General features: G+C 44.3%; 1 protein-coding gene across 1 annotated transcript in view; it reads right to left on the minus strand.

The window, feature by feature from the left end:
* Positions 1-12,480, minus strand: part of LOC140726138 (dedicator of cytokinesis protein 2-like) — a 1,234,790-nt gene that overhangs the window by 809,082 nt on the left and 413,228 nt on the right. The window lies entirely within an intron of this gene.

Below are 12,480 nucleotides of genomic sequence, written 5' to 3' on the forward strand. Positions count from 1 at the left end.
TTTACGACGGGGTCTCACCAATGCAGAGGAGGCCGCATCTGGAGACCGGTAACAAAAGACAATCCCACCACATTCACAGGTGAACGAGTGTGGCTGAATAGTGGGGGTATCTATGGCCGGTGCAGCAGAGAGAACTCCAGTGAACTTGGTGTGGTGTTTATAGGTAGTCCTTGGCAATGCAACCAGTTTTTTCCACGTACTCCAGAACATGAGGGGCGGTAGGTTCATGGGACACCCACAATAAACTGCCCCTATTGTGTAGGGTTGGCAGGGTGGTGAGACATCTCCAGCAAAGAAGGTATAAGGCGCTCCTTCCCTCCGCTAGCCTGCAGGTCTCCCTTGGGCAAGGTGCAGCACCTGCTTAGTCCCCGATCAGGGTCACGTGAAGCCATGGGAGCAGGTGGTGGATGGTTGTATGAGCAGCCGGTGCATATCACAAGTCCTGGTTATGTGACCACTGACACCAGGTAGACAACCTCTGAAGAGTATTGATAACGGCTGGGGTCACCCATCTTGTAAAGACACTGCCCAGAAGAAGGCATTGGCAAACCTCTTCTGTAGAAAAAATTGCCACGAACAATCATGGTTATGGAAAGACCACGATCGTCTACGTCATACAACACAGCACATAATGAATGAACATATAATTATGTAGATGGGATGGTATGGAAAGGTGTCAAAGTTTACAGGTAGAGGGCAAGAGAGTAAGGCTGAGAAGTATAATAAATCAGCCATAATGGAATAGCAGAGCCGATTCGATGGGCTGAATGCCTTAAATCTGCTGCAGGGGACTGATGGGAACATGGGAGACACAGAATTAGATTAGCAGAGAATAATGTTGTAAGAATAGATGCTTGATGATGTTAACCTGGTGGGTTGAAAGGCCTGTTTCTGTAATCTGTCTCTTAAGTCAATGTTGAGTTTATTGTCATCTGCACAAGTCCACGTAAGCACAAGACGGAACAAAAAAAAACTTACATGCAGCAACGTCACAGGCACCGAGCATCAGATACCATTCAAGAGGAAAAAAAACATTAATATCAAGAAAGAACAGAATTAGACTATTAAAAAAATGTCCATTTTAATGCAAAGTGATCAAGGAGGTCAGAGTGTTGCTACACTAAGGTAGTGATTTGTGCTACGCAGGTTGGTTCAAGATCCAAATGATTGAAGGGAAGTAGCTGCTCCTGTACCTGGTCGAGAGAGACTTCAGGCCTCTGTACCTCCCACCTGACAGCAGAGCAGAAAGATACTGGAGTTAACTCCCAAAACAAAAACAACTCTCCAGTGGTGGCCATGATCCTTTGCATTGCGGTCCAAGTCATCAAGGTCACCAACATCCTTCGAGGCAGGAAACAGGCCCACACTGGTGCATAACCTACCACCTCTTTAAGGATGGACAATAAATGCCAGTATTGTTGGTGGCATCACCATCCCATTAGAAAATAAATGAATTATAGAGTGACAGTATATTTATATGTAGCACCTTTCCCAGCTCTGGGCTCTACCAGAGCACTCTACACCCAATGAAGACAAAACTCAGCAACACAGCATCCACGAAGGGGAATAAATAGTTGAAATTTCAGGCTGAGACCCTTCGGTAGGACTGGAGAGGAAAGGGGCAGAAGCCGGCATAAGGTGGAAGAGGCAGGGGAGGAGTACAAGTTTGGCAGGTGAGGGGGAAAGTGGGTTGGTGGGGGAGGGGAGGATGAAATGAGAAATAGGGAGGGGATAGGTAGAAGAGGCAAAGGGCTGAAAAGAAAGGAATCTGATAGGCAAGGAGATTGGACCTGGAAAGAAAGGAAAGGGTGAGGGGGGCAATAAGCAAGTGAGGAAAAGAGAAGGTCTGAGAGGATAACCAGAATGGGGAATGGAAAAGGAGAGAAAGGGGAGGGGGGGGGAGAGGTTACCATGAGCTGGAGAAATTGATGATCATGCCATCAATTTGGAGGCGACCCAGGCGAAATGTGATGTTCTTTTTACCTATCCCAGCTTCTTACTTGATTCTCCCCTCCCCCCACTCACCCACCTTCCCCCTCACCTGGTCTCATCTAACACCTGCCAGCTTGCACTACTTCCCCACCTTCTTATCCTGGCTTCCTCCCACTTCCTGTCCCGTTCCGACGAAGGGTCTCGACCCTACTGTTCATTCCCCTCCGCAGATGCAGCCTGAGCGGCTGAGTTCCTTCCGCATTTTGTGTGTGTGGCTCCAGATTTCTAGTATCTGCAGAGTCTCTCATGTTTACACCCGATGAATACATTGTCAGGTGTAGTCACTGTGAGTGTAGGCATTTAGAGATGTGTCACTGAGCATTACATCGGCTCCCTTGTTCATCTCATCAACGTAGAGTCACAGAACAATACATTGGAGAAACAGGCCCTTCAGCCCATCTAAACCATGCTAAATTATTAATCTGCCTAGTCCCATCGACATGCACATGGATCATAGCCCACTACATCCTTCCTATCCATGTACCTATCCAAATTTCTCTGCAATGTTAAAATCAAACCCTCATCCACCACTTCCGCTGGCAGCTCGTTCCACACTTCACCACCCTTAAGTGAAGAAGTTCTCCCTCATGTTCCCCTTAAACATTTCACCTTTCACTCTTAACCCATGACATCTAGACCCAACCTCAGTGGAAAAAGCCTGTTTGCATTTACCCTATCTATACCCCTCATATGTTGTATACATCTCTCAAATCTCCTCTCAATCTTCTATCCTCTGGGGAATAAAGTCCTAACCTTTTTAGCCTTTCCTTATAACTCAGGTCTTCAAGTCCTGGCAACTTCCTTGTAAACTTTCTCTGCACACTTTCAATTTTATTGGCGGCTTTCCTGTTGTAGGCAAGACATTGCAATGGAAACTTCTACACCAATTGAGAGGGTAAACTAACTTTGGCTAATTTTCCAGCGAGGGGTCAGGGATTGACCCCTGGTGGTGATACAGCGCAAGACCAGGTCTTTCAGCCCAACATTTACACCATCCAGTTTTACACTAACGCTGCAACACAATCCCACTCAGTGCTGCCAACCTTCCCATCAACCCCTGCCAGAGCCCACCACATGTCTCGACCCGCTGAGCTCCCATGCTGACCACCTGTCTCCTGGTGGTGTTGCAGCCAGGTTACTGAATTAGTATTCATACCTCTGGACTGCTGATCTGGGAGCAGATTGTGACAGAATCATCGGGGTCTCTCTTCCCTCACCCCCATCCAGGACAGATTCAGAGGTGCTACATTCGCAGAGTTGTCAACATTGTCAGGGACACTACCCATCCATCTCACAATCTCTCTGACTTCCTACCATCAGGCAGAAGTTACCGCAGCACAATAACAAGGACTGTTATGTTAGGTAACACAGCTTCTTCTCCCAGGCTGTGAGGCTTATGAACACCTTGATACCACTCAGTACACATTATCTTTGACAGTGCCGGTAGCATTGTACTGTTTTATATTTAACTATATGCTGTACTGTAAATGCACTTTGTGCCAACTTGCATATCTGTCTTTCCGAAGTGTTGCCTGGAGGCAACTATCAATATCGATAAATGTAATTACATAGAAAACCTACAGCACAATACAGGCCCTTCAGCCCACAATGCTGTGCCGAACATGTACTTACTTTAGAAATTACCTCGGGTTACCCATAGCCCTCTATTTTTCTAAGCTCCACCACTGTGCTGGCAGCCCATTCCACACATTCACCACTCTCTGTGTAAAAAAAACCTGCACCTGACACCTCCTCTGCACCTACTCCCAAGCACCTTAAAACAAAGCCCTCTCATGCTAGCCATTTCAGCCCTGGGAAAAAGCCTCTGACTATCCATGCGATCAATGCCTCTCATCATCTTATATACCTCTATCAGGTCTCCTCTCATCCTCCATCGCTCCAAGAAGGAAAGGTCAAGTTCACTCAACCTGTTCTCGTAAGGCATGCTCCCCAATCCAGGCAACATCTCCTTTGCACCCTTTCTATAGTTTCCACATCCGTCCTGTACCGAGGTGACCAGAACTGAGCACAGTTCCAAGTGGAGTCTGACCAGGGTCCTATATAGCTGTAACATTACCTCTTGGCTCTTAAACTCAATCCCACGATGAAGGCCATGCACTGTATGTCTTCTTAACCACAGAGTCAAACTGTGCAGCAGCTTTGAGTGTCCTATGGACTTGGACCCCAAGATCCCTCCAATCCTCCACACTGCCAAGAATTTATCATTATTACTATATTCTGCCATCACATTTGACCTACCACTGCTGTCTTTGTTTTGAAGAAGATGACGCTAGTCCTGGAACCTAAAGGGATTAAGGAGAGAAAGCCCAACCATTTCCTAAACATACAGCTCTGTCTCTTTGCAGAGAAGACACAAAATCACTGACATATGCAATGAAATTCCTTGTTTTGTAGCAGCAGTACAGTGCAAAGCGTATGGAGATACTATTAGTTATGATGAAAAAAAGATAACAAGCAAATAGGGCAAAAAGTGAGGTACTGTTCATGGTTTCATGGCTTGTTCAGAAGGAGGAGAAGCTGTTCCTAAAATGTGTCCTCAGGCTGCTGTACTTCCACCCTGATGGTAGCAATGAGAAGAGGGCATGTCCTGGCTGGGTGAGGGTCCTTAATGATGGATGTCACCTTCATAAGTCATCATCTTTTGAAGATGTCCTCGATGTTGGGGAGGCTAGTGCTCATGTTCGTTGGTTATGTGCCATGTCATATTGACGTGGGTGATCATGGTCTTCCCATGACCACGATTGCTCTTGGCAAATCTTTCTACAGAAGTAGTCTGTTATTGTCGTCTTCTGGGCAGTGTCTTTACAAGACAGGTAACCCCAGCCATTATCAATCTTCTTCAGAGATTGTCTGCCAGGTGTCAGTGGTTGCATAACCAGGACTTGTAACTTGTACCAGCAGCTCGTACCACCTGTTCCCATGGCTTCACATGACCCTGACTGTGGGGTCAAGGGGGGGTTAAGCAACTGCTACACCTTGCCCAAGGGTGACCTGCAGGGTAGCAGAGAGAAGTAGCACCTTACACCTCCTTTGGTAGAGACATATCTCCATTCCAGCACCCAAACAGCCCATGATGGAGCCATCAGACCAGTTTTATTCGAGTTCCTCAAGAGTCAGACCCCACCAAATCAAACTATCTGGTTCGGCATAGAATGAGCGCTTGGTCAGACAGGTGTGGTCAGTGCAAAACTCACCCAACGAGGCATTTTATTCAGAACATACAGACAGGGAATAATGACGGGACAACTGTCTACACTGATTCAGTTACAGGAATCAGTATAAAATGACATATATCTCCTCTCAGACTCAAATGAGTGAAGAAAAAAAATCATACTTCTAGCTTAGACAGGGAAAAAGATTGCAAACATTAAACATGCCCAAACCTTGTGATGACACGATTTTATTTTTACTCAGCAGCTTATTAATGTACTGAATTTCCCAGCTCAGGGAGCTGTTAATGTTCAACATATTCGAGGCTGGGATGAAGAATCAGACGGAACAAAACATAGGCTAAGAAGCTCAAGCTCAGGTTTAAGTTCAAGCTGAATTGACATTCAACCATATGTGAATCCATCCCAGTGTATACAGCCAAACGAAACAGCACCGTTCTGATGCCGAGGTGCAAAAGCACATGACCAACCGTCGCACATAGCACAAGCACCTATAAGATACAAGGTGCTTGGCATCTTTATAAAACCCCTTTTTAGACCACATGACAGCACTGCACTCAGTTATCGCTATTTATATGATACAGTGCGGAGTAGGCATTTCAAGCCAAGCCGCCCCAGCAACCTCTCACAAACCCAACTTATCCGAAACCTAATCACAGGACAACTTACAATGACAATTTAACCCACGCAGTACATCTTTAGACCGTGGGAGGAAACCGGCACACCCAGGGAAAACCCACACATTCGGCCGGGGGGGTCTCACAGTCTACTCACAGAACGTTGCTGGATTTTTGAAAGGCGGAGCAGGCTCGATGGGCCAGATGGCCTACTGCTGCTCCTATTTCTTGTGTTCTTATCTGAACTCCAAACTCTGGAATGCACCGAGCTGTAACACCATCACACTCACTGCTATGCTACTGTGGCACCCCGCTAATGGAAGGATGTCGAGGCTTTGGAGAGGCTTCAGAAGAAGTTTACCAGAATGCTGCCTGGATTCAAGGACATGTTTTAAATGGAGAGTTTAGACAAACTTGGGTTATTTTTGTCTGGAGCAGCAGGCGCTGAGTAAAGACCTGTCAGAATCTTATAAAATTAAGAAATGCAGAGACAGAGTAGATGGCTGGCGCCTTCGCCCAAGGTCGAAATGTCTAATAGTAGAGGGTACACATTTAAGGTGAGGGGGGTAATATCAAGAGAGATGTGTAGGTCAAGCTATTGACACTGAAAGTGGTGGATGTTCAGGATGCACTGCCAGGCAGATGTGAGAGAGATGACACATGAATATACAGAGAATGGGAGGGATATGGACCACATGCACGCAGAAGTTTTTGGGGATGTATATCACCAAGGAGTTCTCTTGGTCTGCCAGCACAACCTCGATCATAGGGAAGTCAGAACACCGACTGTGCTATCTGAGATGCTTAAGGAGAGCTAATCTGGCCCCAAAATTGATGGACAACTTTTACTGAAGTGTAATAGAGGCCATTCTGACATAGGGAATGACAATAACTCTAGCTAGAGCAAGACAGATCACAAAGCACTTCAACGGATGATTAGAACAGCTCAGCACATGATTGGGGCTCAACTACCAGACTTGGAGACAATCTACAACTCTCGATGCCTGCGTAATATTATTAAAGGCCCATTCCGTCCCACAGACTGTCTGTTCAATCCCCTGCCATCTGGTAGGAGATACAGAAAGATCTTAGCCAAGATAGCAAAACTGAAAAGCAGCTGAATAATGCTACACCCTGGCTTGCCAATAAGGGATGAGGTACAGGAGCCTGAAGGCACACACTCAATGACTCAGAAGTAGCTTCTCCCCTCTGCCATCCGATTTCTGAATGGACACTGAATCCCTGAACACTACCTCTCTACTTTTTCCCCTCTCTTTTTGCACTACTTATTTTATTTAATCATTTTAAATATCTATATACTTCTTACTGTGATTTACAGTTTTTATTCTTCTGTCATGCAATTTATTGCTGCTGCAAAACAACAAATTTCACGACATATCCAGTGATATAAAAACTGACTGTGATTCTGACTAACTACTGAACCACCTCATTTCTATTCTATGAAACCTATCAATGAAGGGTCCTAGTGAAGGGGCTCAACCAGCAACGTCAGCTCTTTATTATACTACATAGACAACACCAGACAGGCTGAGTTCCTCCAGCATTGTGTGTATGTGTTGCTCTGGATTTCAAGCATCTGTAAAATCTCATGCGTTTTTGAAAATATATCTGGCCTTAGTCTCCAGTTTTGACGGTAAGGAAGTCTCTGGAGAGAGCACAGCTGAGCATTGTGCACAGTTTTGGTCACCCAGCTATAGTAAGATGTAATTAAACTGGATAGGGTGTAGTACAGGAGGTTGAGGGGTGACGCAGATTTATATAAAATGAGGGATGTTGATAAGGTCGAAGTCTTTTTTTCCAAGGGTTGAGGTAGTTTAAAATTAATAGGGATAGGGTTAAGACCATCAGCTCATAAGATATAGGAACAGAATTAGGCAACTCAGTCCATTAAGTCTGTTCCACCATTCAATCAGACCTTATTTATTATCACTCTCCAGCCCATTCTCCTGCATTCTCCCCGGAACTGTCGACACCCTTACTAATCAAAATCCAAGCAATCCCCAAAACAGAGCGCACCCCAAACACGCTCACTCTCCCACCTACATAACGGGTTATCTCAGAGCAGGAATCTGATCAAACTGATCAGAAAATGGTTTTCTCGGCATTAAAAATCCGCAGGCACCCCAAAATTTGTTGCAGCTCAGGATCGGACGACATTACCAAATCTGGATTTAATCCCAAATGGGTGCGCACCCCCATGTTCCTGAACATACCCCTAAACCCGTGTACATCCCCAAATCCATGTGCACCACCAAATCCATCGCACTTGAAAATCCACCGACACCCCCAAATCCATTTGCAACCCCAAATCAAAGTGCATCTTCAAATCTGCGCACAACCCAAATAAGTGTGCACCCACATCTCCAAGTGCACCCCAAACCCGCTGGCGCCGCCATATGCACACGGTATCCCAGACAGAAAACAACAAGAATATTGTTGAAAGTTGAGAAACGTCACAACTCCAAATCCACAGACATTCGTGCGAACCCTGAAACAAATCAATATACCCAATGACTTGGCCTCTACAGCTATCTGAAGCAATGAATTCAACAGATTCTCCACCCTCTTAAAGAAACTCCTCCTCATCTCTATTCTAAATGGATGGCACTAAATTCTGAATCTGTGCCTCCTGGTCCAAGATTCCCCTTCTACAGAAAACATCATCTTCATGTCCACTCTAACTTGGCCTTTCAATGTTCAATAGGTTGCAATGAGATTCCCCAATTCTTCTTCTAAACCAGTGAGTACAGACCCAGAGCCAACAAAAGCTCCTTACATGTTCAACATCTTCATTATGTGCCGTGTCGTATGACATTGGTGATCATGGTCTTTGACCATGACTGTTCTTGGCAATTTTTTCTACAGAAATGGTTTGCCACTGCATTCTTCTGGGCAGTGTCTTTACAAGATGGGTAACCCTAACCAATATCAATACTCTTCAGAGATTGTTTGTCTGGTGTCAGTGGTCACCTAGCCAGGTCTTGTGATTTACACCAGCTGCTCATATGGCCATCCACCACCTGCTCCCATGGCTTCACGTGACCCTGATCAGAAGACTGAGCAGGTGGTATATCATGCTAAGGGTCACCTGCAGGCTAGTGAAGGGAAGAAGAGCTGACACCTCCTTCGGTAGAGATGTTTCTCTACCTTGCCAACCTCATTGTTAACCCCTTTATTTCTGGGATCATTCTCATGAACCGCCCATGGACCCTCTCTAATACAAGCACGTCCTTTAGCAGATAAGGGGCCCAAAATTGCTCACAATGCTCCAAGTGCAGCCTGACCAATAGCTTGAATGGGCACCTTGGATGGTATCTACAATTTGGAGCTATTCAATCAGTCTCTTCTGCAGTACTGTGCAATACATATACTACGGTTCAAAAGTCTTAGGCACCCTAGCTATATAGTTCCTATAAAGAGTATTCACTACCCTTTTTCATGTTTTATTGTTTTACAACATTTAATCACAGTGGATTTAATTTGTCTTTTTTGACAATGATCAGCAGGAAAACTCCTTTGTGTCAAAGCAAAAACAGATCTCTACAAAGTAATCTAAATTAATTACAAATATAAAACACAAAATAACTGATTGCATAAGTATTCTTCCCCTTTAATATGACACACCAAATCATCACTGGTGCAGCCAATTGGTTTTAGAAGAATTCTAAAGATAATTCGTTAAATAGAGATCACCCTATGTAGTCAAAGTGTTTCAATTGATCTTAGTAAAAAAATACACCTTTATCCAGAAGGTCCAACTGCTGGTGAGTCAGTATCCTGGCAAAAACTACACCACGAAAACAAAAGAACGATCTAAGCAATTTCATAAAAAGGTTATTCAAAATCACAAGTTAGGAGATGGATACAAGAAAATTTCTAAGTCACCGAACATCCGTTGGAGTACAGTTACGTAAATCATCAAGAAATGGAAACAATATGGCTCAATGTAAATCTGCCTGGAGCAGGTCATCCTCAAAAACTTGAGCGACTGCAAGAAGGGGACAAGTGAGGGAGGCCACCAAAAGACCTATGACAACTCTGGAGGAGATACGAGCTTCAGTGGCTGAGATGGGAGAGACTGTGCATACAACTGTTGCCCGGGTGCTTCAACAGTCACAGCTTTATGGGAGACTGGCAAAGAGAAAGCCACTGTTGAAAAAAAAGCTCATGTGAAATCTAGAGTCAGAAGGCATGTGGGAGAGATTCTGAAGTCAGCTGGAAGAAGATTCTATGGTCTAATGAAACCAAAATTGAGCTTTTTGGCCATCAGACTAAATGCTATGTTTGGTGTAGGCCAAACAGTGCACATAATTAAAAACACACCATTCCTACCATGAAGCATGGTGATGGCTGCATCATGATGTGTGGATGCTTCTCTGTAACAGGCCCTGGAAGGCTTGTGAAGGTAGAGGGTAAAATTAATGCAGCAAAATACAGGGAAATCCTGGAGGAAAACCTGATGCAGTCTGCAAGAGAACTGCAACTTGGAAGAAGATTTGTTTTCCAGCAAAACAATTACCCCAAGCATGAAGCCAAAGCTACACAGGAATGGCTTAAAAACAACAAAGTTAATGTCCTCGAGTGGCCACCTCAGTGTCCAGACCTCAATCCAATTGAGAATTTATGGTTGGACTTGAAAAAGGCTGTTCACGCACAGTCCCCATGCAATCTGATAGAGCTTGGCAATTCTGTAAAGAAGAGTGGGGAAAATTGCAGTGTCCAGATATGCAAAGCTGACAGAGACCTATCCACACAGACTCAAGGCTGTAACTGCTGCCAAAGGTGCATCTACTAAATACTGACTTGAAGATGGTAAGTAATTATGCAATCAATTATTTTTTGTTTAAAAATGGTAATACTTTTTGACCAATTTGTAGAAATTTGTTCTCACTTCAACACAAAAGAGTCTTTTCTGTTGAAAACGCCAAATTAAATCCACTGTGATTCAATGTTGTAAAACAATAAATCATGAAAAGTTCCAAGGGCAGTGAATATTTTTATAGACACTATATACATATAGCTAAGACTCTTGCACAGTACTGGATTCAATTCTACAAGATCACCCCCTCATTCTCCTGTACTCCAGTGAAAAAAGTCCCAATCTGCTCAACCTCTCCCCAAAGCACAGTCCAAACAACATGCTCACTAAACTGTTCTGCACTCTTTCCAGTTTAATGCTGGCCATTCCATTGATACTTGCTCAAACACAAGAACTAAAATGAATGCTTATTGTCAAAGAGTTACACAACATGAAGCCAAGCCCTTTGGCCCATCAAATGATTGTCTACACTCCGATGAATAAAGACAACTTAACCTCACTCCAGAATTTAGACCTGCGAGTCCTCATGATTTGATATAATCATGGGGTGGAGGGACCAAGATGAAGTAAAGTGGGCTGCTACAAGAGGCCCGGATGTGGAATTAAGCTGCCAAGCAAGGTATCCTTTCCTTATCATAGAGTTGTAGAGTCATTTGGACCTTCTTGTCCATGCCAAATGATTATTCTGCCTAGATCCATCAACCTTGCACTTGGATCACATCCCACCCATGTAGTAATCCTAATTTAAATGTTGTAGTCGAATCCACATACCCAACTTCCGCTGACAGCTCATTCCACACTCTCGCCATCTTCTGAGTTCCCCTTTCATGCTTAACCTATCACCTTCCGTTCTAGTTACCCAACCTCAGTGGAAAAAAAGCCCGCTTGCATATACCCCTCATTCTGAATAGCGCTATCAAATCACCCCTCATTCTCCTATGCTCCAGGAATAAAGTCCTAACCTCTTGAACATTTCCCAGCAACTCGGGCCCTCAAGTCCTGCTCTGGCAACATGCTTGTAAAATTTCTCTGCACTTTTTCAATCTTATTGACATCTTTCCTGCAGACAGGCAACCAGAACTGGACACAATATTACAAATTAGGCCTCACCAATGTCTTATACAACTTCAACGTAACATCCCAATACTTTGATTTATGAAGGCCAATGTGCCAAAGCACTCTTTATGACACTATCTACCTGTGACATCACATGCAAGGAATTATGGATCTGCATTCCCAGATCCCTCTGTTCTGCAGCATTCCTCAGTGCCCAATCACGCAACGTCTAAGTCCTCCACCGGTTTGTCCTCCTAAAGTGCAACACCTCACACTTGTCTGCATTCAATTCCATCAGCCATTTTTCAGCCCATTTTTCAAGGTGGTCCAGATCTCAATGCAAGCCAGGATAGTCTTCCTGTTGTCCACTATAATAAATGCATCTATTACGGAGAACACGGCATCTCCATGCTGGCTCGTATCTCCTGAATATTCCTCATTTGATGCACTCAACATTGGCAGTGAGATCTTGCTCCCTTTCTCTGTATTATGTTTTTGCTATTGCCAGCACTAGATAAGAGGAAAGCCAAAAAAAAAACTTTTAAAAAAAATTGAAAGGAAAATATGAGGGGTTAGCAGGGTTAATTGAAGTGGTTGATATTGACCTGAGGGGCCAAGTTAATAAAAAGGAGGTGAACTCAGGGCCAGCACTCCTTAACTGATGCAGGACACAGAGCTATACGCAACAGCCACAAATATATTGGGGAAGACATTAATTTTAAGAGGTTGGCATATCACAACACAAAGTGAAGTGAGATTTGTCTAGGAAGACTGAAAAATGAAA

Source organism: Hemitrygon akajei, chromosome 4, assembly GCF_048418815.1.
Source record: "Hemitrygon akajei chromosome 4, sHemAka1.3, whole genome shotgun sequence".
Classification (NCBI taxonomy): domain Eukaryota; kingdom Metazoa; phylum Chordata; class Chondrichthyes; order Myliobatiformes; family Dasyatidae; genus Hemitrygon; species Hemitrygon akajei.